The sequence below is a fragment of the Tigriopus californicus genome, chromosome 8 (genome assembly GCF_007210705.1).
Source record: "Tigriopus californicus strain San Diego chromosome 8, Tcal_SD_v2.1, whole genome shotgun sequence".
In the NCBI taxonomy this organism is placed as follows: Eukaryota; Metazoa; Arthropoda; class Copepoda; order Harpacticoida; family Harpacticidae; genus Tigriopus; species Tigriopus californicus.
In genome coordinates this window covers 11,427,778-11,438,578 of record NC_081447.1, presented here as the reverse complement: position 1 = coordinate 11,438,578, position 10,801 = coordinate 11,427,778, and the positions used below count along the sequence as shown (strand labels likewise).

The 10,801-nt window shown below is 41.1% G+C and overlaps 1 protein-coding gene across 1 annotated transcript in view; it reads right to left on the bottom strand.

Moving 5' to 3' along the window:
* Nucleotides 1-8,285: 8,285 nt before the first annotated feature.
* LOC131885297 (uncharacterized) overlaps nucleotides 8,286-10,801 on the bottom strand; it is a 19,126-nt gene continuing 16,610 nt past the window's right edge. The window contains exon 3 of the mRNA XM_059233315.1: nucleotides 8,286-8,512. The gene's annotated coding sequence lies outside the window, so the exon portion shown is untranslated. The remainder of the gene's footprint in view (nucleotides 8,513-10,801) is intronic.

Below are 10,801 nucleotides of genomic sequence, written 5' to 3'. Positions count from 1 at the left end.
AGAGCGGATTCACTTTTCATGATTCTGCAACCAAATTCGAGCAGCCATTGAAATTTGATATTCGCCTGAAGAAGAAGACACAAACCACCACCGACCCTCTCGTCGTGTGCTGAGGTGCTAAGGCACGCAAAAATGGTTGTGAATGGCATGCAAAATGGCGATTCTTTTCCGTGTGTTTCTCAGGCTATGTTTGTACTTGTACAGTAGCACCAAAGCGTGTGAGGTAGAACTTCTGTTAGCATGGAGTCGAGATTTCGGATACTTTTTACTTTGGTGGCGGAGGGGGAAGGCCTTGGACCATTGTTGTCAGTGGGAGGGGGGATTGGAGATGAAATGAACCTTTCATTTCAAGGTGACACCTCTTCACACTGGACAATTAATATCCTCTTACAATGGGTGATTACGCAAATGTATGGACTCGATTGACAAAGAGAGATATCGAAATGATTCAAGGGGCCTCTTTGTAAGAGCTGTTGGTAAACTTAAACACCTGGCGTTCTACAAGCAAGTTATGTACTCTACTCGTAAGTTCTTAGAAAAATGATGAATAATTCCTAGTTTGAGGACTTGGACAATATGTACAATTTGAAGCCAATGAAAGTGCTGAAATTGATCAAATGCATTCCCTTTTATATTCGAGACCTTCCACAGATTGCACTTGTTATGCAGACTCCATGAACACTCCATCAATCTATCAATTTGAATCGACCATCAAAGCATCTTGAAAGTTGGCCAAGATGTTTGGGATTTGTAAGCTCATTACCCCATGTGCAAGTGATGCCAACATTTGGGTCTCAATTCGAGAAAAAGTATTTTCCTTCAAATCATCATCGAGTTGGACGGACTTGCCGACGAGTACTTACGGTACCTAGTGGCTCTATCCAATGTGGATATTTTCTTGCTTTTGCCCTCGATGGCCACACATGGACGGCGTTTTGAATTTCGATTCATTGTGCTGTAGCCAAGAGCTATCCATCCATCCACCTACCAGCCAACCAAGCAGCCAACCAACCAACCAACCAACCAACCAACCAACCAACCAACCATCCACCCATCGAGTAAGTGAGTGAGTAAAGATCTTCTTCGTTCCCTTTGTCAAAATCGCGAGTGCTTCGGGGCCTCTTTTGAATTTCCCTGAAATCCAATCTTCCCCATTGAAAAAAACAGCTCTTTTGGCGGATTTCAATGGGGATTTCTGGGGAAAGGGCCTCACTGAGCAATGCTTAAAGCTGTTGGCGGCAATGTTATTCCCCCACATTACCGCCTTTAAGAAGATGTAACTAATGATCTTCGGCGAGAAGAGGATCAGTCGGGTGCCTCTAGTACTACAAACGATTCCATTGTACAAGTTACCATTCTTGCGTGTGTGTGTGTGTGCGTGTGATGACACTAACCTTGGTCATTCCCGTTAGAAAACTGGAAATCGGATCCAAGGCGGCATTTGAAGTACATGCACAAAGTGGGCCAGATTTGAGCTCTGCCACCCAAGAGTTCAGTGCCAGAATTTTGCGTCCGATTGGAATCTCATCCAATCTGTTTCTAAACAACCATCCTCTGCCCTCCCCCGTTCATTTCCGAAATCATAGAGGAGACAGACCAATGGAGGCGTATGCAACGAGTTCCATTGAAATCAGATTGGAAATCAGTCAAAACATCGTTCCCTTTTTCCCTCTGCCACACATGTACCTTTTATCTAGCCCTCAAAATATGTGGCTGTACAGCAGTATCTTTGATGCTAAATACAATCTTGCCTCTTGTTCCATGAGCTCATCAATGGTACTGTTGGTAAAGCTGGATCCCTCGTTGACCAGCGGGTTGTTTTCAAATAATCGCGCCATGATTTGATCCCTGGTTAGCCCATCTTGTGAGCGAGGAATGGCTCACCTGAGGAGTTTTCAATTCGTGGAATGTTTGTTTGGTGCAAGGGATATTGAGGAAAAATACCGCTTATCCAAAGCCCTGAGAACGGCAACCAAACAACCGCCCAAGCAAGAAGGAATGCATGTGTGAGTTATGGTAAGTCGGATTTGTTGAAGGCCGGATTCAAAGGTGAGAAACAATGCGGACCATGTACAGCAGTGCGTCTATGTACACCACGGTAGTTGTGCAGCCACAACAATAACACCAATAACCACGACCATGATGATTGCCATGCCCCCGAGGCACTTGGCCGGTGTACATGCATTGCCCAGGTACATGGAGAACAACACATCAACCAAGGCGTTCATTATTACCCAGGGTCGTCATCGGGGTTGCGGAGAAATCAAAGAGACATTTCCTTCGAACTGCCACTATTCCCGATCTGCTCTGGTCACTGGATTGCTTGCTCCATACAATGGCCAGCTAGAAGGCATGGCGAATGGCTCTGATTGACAACTTGGAAAGCCCGTATTGTATTGCCAATCTCTGAGATGATTACCGATCCGCGGATACCGGGGCCGAAAGTATTTGTATCGGTTGTTAGCCTGACCCGCTACGTAGAAGCGTCACGAATTCATTTGGCCATCATGAAATGGCTTCAACAGGGGAATATCCGCTTGCTAACCACTTGCCAACCAACGACAACTCTTCTCCAATTCAGAATAATCCACCCATCTCAATGATCTAACGTGGCTGGAGGCCATGACCAAGAAGGAGAGGTAGTCGAAGAAGAAGGGTTTCATCGCGGCTATTGAACTCTTCACCGCTGCTCGTCGTACGTACACTGTGGTCTGCTTTGGAATGCATTCTTTCGAAGCAATCAAGACCGACTAATGATCCGCCGGGTGGACTTCACAATTATTCCAACAGAGCTCCCAGCCATGATGATCTCGTCTTGTAACCTTTGATGTGAAAGAGCACTCCATGAGCAGCATCCAAGCATCCAAGCATCCATGTGGGAAGGCAACACTTTTGAGCCAGTCAAAGACCCAACCAACACATGGCTGGCACTTGACAGAATGGGGAGAAATGAAACTTTTTTTTATCGAGGTGAGCGAGTGAGCCCCGTTATTCCACTCACAAAGGTATCATCTCACAAAGAGAGCGATCATTATTACATGCGTCGCTCTGATGAAGCCAGTACGTGCGTACCTTAATCAAGACAGCTCTCGGAATGGCGGAGATCCTCGAATCGATCCCGACGCTTGGTTGGGACGACTAGTGGTGTTGTTTTCCTCATAATGAAGGCATTAACATAACGCCAAGTGCTATGCATCGCTTCACAAAAAGATGATTCAAGTCTGATCTGATACTCGTAAGTAATAGATTTGGCAACATCCTCCTGCCATCCTACTATTGGTTGGTTGGTTGGGTGGTTGGTTGGTTATGTGTGCCCAATGCGAGTTCTTCGAGTTCGAGACGAGGAGAAATTCCGAGCGAGATTGAAGCTACAATTTCACCATGATTAGAACTAAACGCCTTCGATCCATCACTATAATCCATGAATTTATGATTAGCTAAACTTTCTAGTGTGTGATGTCTATCAACGTCCGTTATCATGCGTTGAAGTTCGAGAAAAGACACCTCAATCAATCGCTATGAAACCGTCTGTTTGGTATGTTGAACAGTACTGTAGTACCTATGTACGTACGTGCTACATCTTACAAGTTACGACAGACGCCCAAATGTAGTATGTTTGTACTACATCATCTCTATCTTTCCCTCTCCTCGTTTGATCCGGGATCTTGCGGAAGGAATGTGTGTGAATGTGTGTAAATCCGCTGAAGGTAGTAGTAAGTCCATGCACGTCATATGATTGCGGCAATCGCAATCAATGCTGCGGCTGAGAGAACAAACAGACCTCCGAGTACAAAGACTTCCGATCACCTAATCAATGGGCGAAGAGGATCCTTCTGTCGGGATCAAGTCTGTAAGAATTGCAACCACCACGACCACGAAGACACACTTGAAATCCTGGGGTTGACAAATTCCCAACATCCTGGGCACTGTGGATATTTGGCGATCACACCAACTAAAAACGATAACCGAAAAGAAAATCGGGTCGGGTGACAAATGCCAAAGCTCGTTTGATCTCATGTGTATAAAAGATGTTTCTATAACCAGCCTTCAGCCATGCGAATTTTGTCCTTCGCATTAAAATTTCATTATGAAATAAGAAGAAAAGCAACTTTTCATTGAATTTCTGTGACAGTGATAACCAGAGTCAGACCAAAAATGTTTTTACATAAAAATATTTTTCAGATATTTTAAGGATTTTGGGGCCCAAAAAAATATTCTTGTCCATTCCCCGGGGGACAACCACATTTTAAACAAATTATGAAGCTTATATCCAACTTTTGCGTTTACATCTTCATTCAAAACCTGAACAGGTTCCTGAAGATTAAATAAACATTGTAACATTTTCATTTTTTTTTACCTTTTTTCTTTTCTTCCTGTGATGATACGTAACAAAGAGAAAGATGGCTTCTGAGAACAAGGACTTTATTCAGTTGTGGATCTAAGTGGATCTACTAGGACACAAATCTAATCATTAAGTGAGCAAAAGGGCCCAAAGCAATAACACTAGACTCTTGGCATACCAATTTGGCATGACATTGTTGAGCCAGCCGTGTGGCATCAAAAAGTTTGGCGTAAATTTTGCCAGTGTGGGAAATGATCTAAACTGTGTAGTAATTGCCGCCTTTTGTTGGCTTTACACGCCTTTGGTGAATTGGCAATGGCGCCGAAATGGGGAAAAGAAACGAAGACCGAATGAATGAATGCCTCATGATGGGTTTATACCAAGTTCAATATCGGAATACTAATGAAAAGGTATTTACTTGATCGCACTTCAAGCGCTCTACATACAATGGGTAGTATGTACTCCACTATGCCAGACAATAAAACTATGTACACCAACTTGCCGATAGGCGCAATTGAAGAAGGCGATATTCCGATTGTTCTCCTGAATGAGGAAGCGAGTCAATCGATAAATCCCGAAATTCGGTAACCACAGACATTTCCCGACCGAGAGGTGAATTCAAACAAATCGATTCACGTAGTTTGGTCGGACTGAAAAATTCAGCTCTGAGATTCGATGAGAAAGAGTAATAATAACCGAGTGAGAAGCCTATGATGCAATAAGTTTCAATTCGAAATCGATCTTAAACTCTTCAGACCTGTTTTTCATCAAGGCAATATCTTTTTATGCGTTACTTCAGTTTTGTATATTGCTTATATATTTAGCTTTGATATCGCTAAGATACATAAAATTAAAGTCTTGTGGTGTGAAACCCGCTTTGGATTAGTCGAGTGATTAGAGTAAATTATGACCTAAGATGATTTATCCATTTAAAAAAAACTGAGAAACCTCAAAGGGTCTTCATTCAGGACATCAAGGAAATAACTTTCCACACATTTGTTAACTGAGACACTCAGTCACATTGCTTGTGTCCATTTGCAGCCATAAGATTGGTTTCACATCACTTCCATAAAAAACTCTTTTGTAGTCGGTTTTCTCCGCGCTAAAAATGCTTCGGCTTTCCTTCATTTCAACAAAAATTGGAAGAGGCATTTCTTACTTTAATTTGATCTCATTTGTTCTAGTACATGGTAAGAGCAGCTTCAAGAAACCACTTGAAAAGCGATTGATTTATCGACAATCGTGAAACGTCCGTGATGGCTTACCAATTCCTATGCCAATACTGTGAGAATTTGCTCGGGGATATGTCTGAGACCCTGGGAACTCTAATCATTGCTAAATAAAAGGATATAAGATAGAACAAGTCTGCGTTAGAGTGGTACTAGTAACAAAGGGAGATAGACACAAGAGAAAAGTAGTTCAACAAATGAGCGAACCCATTTGGAAATTCTTGTTGTGTGATTGATAACTGGCCACGTTCTATTTTATTATCTGCTAGTATACCGACCAACTTTTTGAGAGTAAGTTAGATGACGAGTTCGAACCGATGAGAACATGTTTCGTCTTAGTTTGAAATGGTTAAATCTCCAACGTCAAAACGGACATTTAGACCTTTGATGTAATTTGAATTGCAATTAAATTTCCAAGCAATTTTCATAAAGCATATTTCAAATCAAAGTAACTACAATTGTAATTGATTGCATTGCAGCTACCGAAATTGTGATTCTATTCCAATTACATTTTTACCTTTCATTCATAGTCATTCTTAGCAAGTGTGTCATAAAAGAATTATAGTGTTAGTCACGGATAAAAGTTGGGGAAAAAAATGTTCTTTTTTTTTTGTCAACAATTTCAACATCATTCGTTTCTGATGCTAGAAGTAAAGGAAGTCATTGAAACCTTTTCCATGAACTTTCTACATATTAGGAACAAGATTTCTATACAAGTCTTTTCTACATTTATTTCTCTCACTCTAGAGTTCAGAGAAGAAGCAGGCATCAATGCAATTAACAAGACAATAGTAACGAAAATACCAATAACGAACCAAAAGCAATTCGTTCCTTCTTCGGAAAAGGAACTAGAATTCAAAACGATTTTTAAATGGTGCTTTTTTAACCCAAAAACTCAAAAATTTCCCGGAACTCGTCCCTTTTTCATCCGCCAGAGTGGCCTTTGATTTTCAGTTTCTCTCTTGACAACTGAGGAAACTTGAAGTTTTTAGGCAATCCTGACAGAAAGATCAGTACTGAAAACAAATATTTGTGGTGATCTATTGCTTGCATCTCTTTAATCAAATTCTGCTGGACTTGAGGACCTGGCTCAGATCGAAGTTGTGAAGTAAGTGGTTGGTAGAAGATCTTCCTTTGGCTTGATTGAGTATGTTGCACCAAATTGCCCAGCTCTCCACATTTTCTTGGCTTAAGGCATCAGTTCCGAACAAGAAAGCTTTCTAAGCTTGAGAATTTCTGTTTTTCTGTATCATGACTCTTTGTGAACTTGTTGCAAACCTATAACAATCGTTAGTTAAGACTGGGAAAAAAATAAAAGTTTCAAGATGTGACATTCGCCAATAATATTGCCTCCAGAAAAAGGCACAACATAAGTTAATTTTACTCAGTAAGTATTTTGAATGAGGCTAAATGTTTGGAAAATTCCTCAAAAATTCCTCTAAGATTATCATGTATGAAGCCTTTTTGAAAGCAGTTTCAAATAAAATCGAAAAATAGAAATCCAAGTTGACAAAACAGTTCCCCGGGGGATGATCTTTTAAAAGAGCAAAACTGATGTTACAACGTAACCTCATTCATGATTACTTAACCAATAGAGCTTTCAAATATTTTGCAAAACAAAGGATTAGAATATGCGTTCATTTTGACTTGTTGAATGTCTTTCGCTTACCAAGTTTCAAATTTCAAAAAGCCATGGGGCATGTTGTCCGCATAGGATTGATACTATCGTCAAAGTTGTACCAGGAATGAATTATCAAGATAAAAAAATGCCTTATTGTAAACACAACAACTTTCCCAGGCTAAAAGGTACCAAACAATTTTGATTGCTCGAAAGATTAAGTTTCTTCAAATTTAAACAGCTATGTCAGGCTTCAATATCAATGCTCTTTAACGAAACATGTTGATAGGAGAACTTCATGTTTTGGGACTGTTTGAAGCAATAAAAACCCATTCATTTAGCCAAATGTGGTCTTGATGGGGGGAAAAACCTGAACTAAAAGCAAACTCAATTTAGCGAAAGTACGTAACTGACGAATAACGCCACCTCAGATTTAGGGAAATAATGGTTGTGTAATATATTCCTCATTTTGGCCCTAGTAATTGTATCTGTAATCCGTTCCTTATACTGTGGAACGACTAAATCCTTCCCATTACCAACATAAGGTTAGCAAAGAGCGTTCAAAGACAGAGATAGTACATCTTAGTAAAATGTCTTTGACTACAAGTGTCCAATTACACTTCTTATGATTGGGATGAATTAAAAGAATGCCGTTACATTCTATTTTCATGTCTATCTAAAACCTTAAACAAGGTGTGTCGAATCACTGATTCAACAAACAAAGTCACTTTTGTACGGTTTAGCTGATATCTTTTGATGTCAGATCCAGTTACTGTCGTCCATCCAGAAAAATATCATTATCACCCCTCTTCTCTGGACCATTCTGGTTTTGTTGTTCATGTTCACAGACTTCTCATGAGATTGAAATATTTGGCAAATTGGCTGCATATCAAGAATAGATAATGACACAAATGCAATTCAAGGACAAAGTAATTGTAGCCAATTACATTTTAAAGGTAATTGACACAAGTCAATTGACATCGCATCAAGTATCCAAGAAGAGTTTGTTGTGCCTTCCTAGGATGTCTCCATCCACAGTCCCATCCTATCAAATGGAATTTCGGCTAAAAGGAACGTTATCTAAGCGAGACGCGCAACCTCCTCCAAAGTTTATTTGTTGTAATAAATACCAAGATATTTACATGTCATGGGTGCATTTGGTCTAGATTTTAATGCAAAAAAGATTAACTCAAATCGTTATAATACTGAACAATATTCGGAACTGATATTGCCAAGGCTTTAACTTCAGACGATGTGCCTTTTCCCGCCAAACTACTTCAGAGGCATCATGCTTTAATCAAACGAGGGTCCAACAACAACCATCTGAAAAATAATAACGGAGAATCATGATTGTCATTGTAAGAATTAAGCTCATTTTACATCCGTAGGATACATCCCTTACCCATGGAATCCTACTGTCAGATAGTGAGAGGTTTCAGACGGAAAAACAGCCATTTAGCATGAAGAACCTCTGTAAGGGTTCCCAATTCAAACGAAAAGGGGTACAGACCGTGAGACTCTCTCTCACGGTCAGGGTCAGGTTTTGTCACTCTGCTTAGCGGTTTTTGAATTTGCTTGTGCATCGTATTTCGCTCGCAATGGGAGCCCTAACCAAGGGCTTTGAAGCTAAAAAGCTGACATTCCGACTCGAAGCACATCACTTTTGTCAGTCTTATCTCGTAGAATATTCCGTACGATTCGTCTTGTGAAGTGAAAGGGAAAATAAAAAGCTGACCTGCTTGCATTGAGCAAAATTGGAGACAACCTGCAACAAGTTTGAAACTCAAGAATTGGGACGTTTTGTTGGATAATCTTTCCAATCTTGTTGCAAAACGAGATCAAGATGAAGAGCAAAAATGCAGAATAAACTGAAGCCTGCAAGCTGGGGAAATTGGGTGTGAATCAATATCTTTGCATGTTGATGAGGCAATACAATTAATCAGTTTTGTTTTAAATGTTTGCCTTTCCCTTTCAACAACATACAGGGATCACACTACTTAAGGTCCCCTACAAAATAAGGATGTACACCAAATGCAATGAGCACACAGTGTTTTTAGGCTAATATAGTTTGAAGATCAAAGCCTGTTTATTATTGCCAGAAAAAAAATCGTCCAAAATGACCACCGCGTTTGGAAACCACAGCCCTCTACCGCCGGATCACACTCGCACATGAGGCACGCACAGTCTCCTCTGGAATAGCCTTCCAACCAGCCTCAGAGGCTGCCATGAGAAGCAAATCTTCTTCCCAGAAAACTCCTTGCGTATCCATGGTAGAACCATGGACTTTAGAAAGTCGAGATAGGTATCTTTATTTACTTTGACACCATCGGGAATGNAAAATAAGGATGTACACCAAATGCAATGAGCACACAGTGTTTTTAGGCTAATATAGTTTGAAGATCAAAGCCTGTTTATTATTGCCAGAAAAAAATCATTCAAAATGACCACCGCGTTTGGAAACCACAGCCCTCTACCGCCGGATCACACTCGCACATGAGGCACGCACAGTCTCCTCTGGAATTGCCTCCCAACCAGCCTCAGAGGCTGCCATGAGAGCATCCTTGTTGGCTTTGGGGACGGAGTTAGCCCTGGTCTCCACCATTCCCTACATGGCAAAGTCAAGGGGAGAAAAATCTTGGTCAGCACGGAGGCCACATATCCTTGGTCCAAAAGTCATCAAAACTTTCCGAGCACCACTTTTGAACGATCTTGCTGGTGTGGGTGAGGGCTCCATCCTGTTGGAAGCAAATATTCTTCCCAGAAAACTCCTTGCGTATCCATGGTAGAACCATGGACTTTAGAAAGTCGAGATAGGTATCTTTATTTACTTTGACACCATCGGGAATGCGAAAAAGAGGGGATTTTTTCCATTGGAGGCTATGGCATCCCAAAGCATGATGGGTCCGGTACACATTCTGAATGGTCTCAGGGGTGCTTCGAGGATGACCGAGAGAGGATCCTGTCATTCTGACGGTTAAACTTCTTTGTGGTGACAAAAAGCTTCTCATCACTAAAAATGACTACCACATAAGGATTTCGGGCGTACCAAGCAAGAAGTTCACGAGCTCTTGAAGCTCTTTTTCCTTCGCGGGTGCGGAGAGAAGCTCGTTTTTCTTGGTGCTTGTAGGCCTTCATCTTGAGATCCTGTTGTACTATATTCATTTTTATTGTACGAGACACCTAGTAGTGTTTCGCCATCTCTGTCATGAGCCGGGCCGGATTTCATCTGATTTTGGCCGCTACTGCCCTAATGAGCTGACGTGTCCTTGCCGTTACCTTTCTTCCTTGTCCTGGTTTCCTCGATGTCTTGCCCGTCTCGACAAAAAACCTTTTTTGTTCTCCTCCAGACAAATTTCCTATTGACATTCAGGTCCTTCATGATGGTTTTGTACGATTTTCCACGAGTTGAGAAGGGCAATGACCGCAGAACGTCTACTTTCTTTTTTGTTTTGTTTTGCGGACTTCCTTACCGCTACCGGGATTGGAATTGAAGCAGTTCAAGACGAGAAAATTATTCATTTTACTTGACTTTTATTCACATATATTATTTGATCGATCAACGAATTGGAGTTGACTGATCTGGCTAATCCTTGAATATAAGGTTGATCCGGA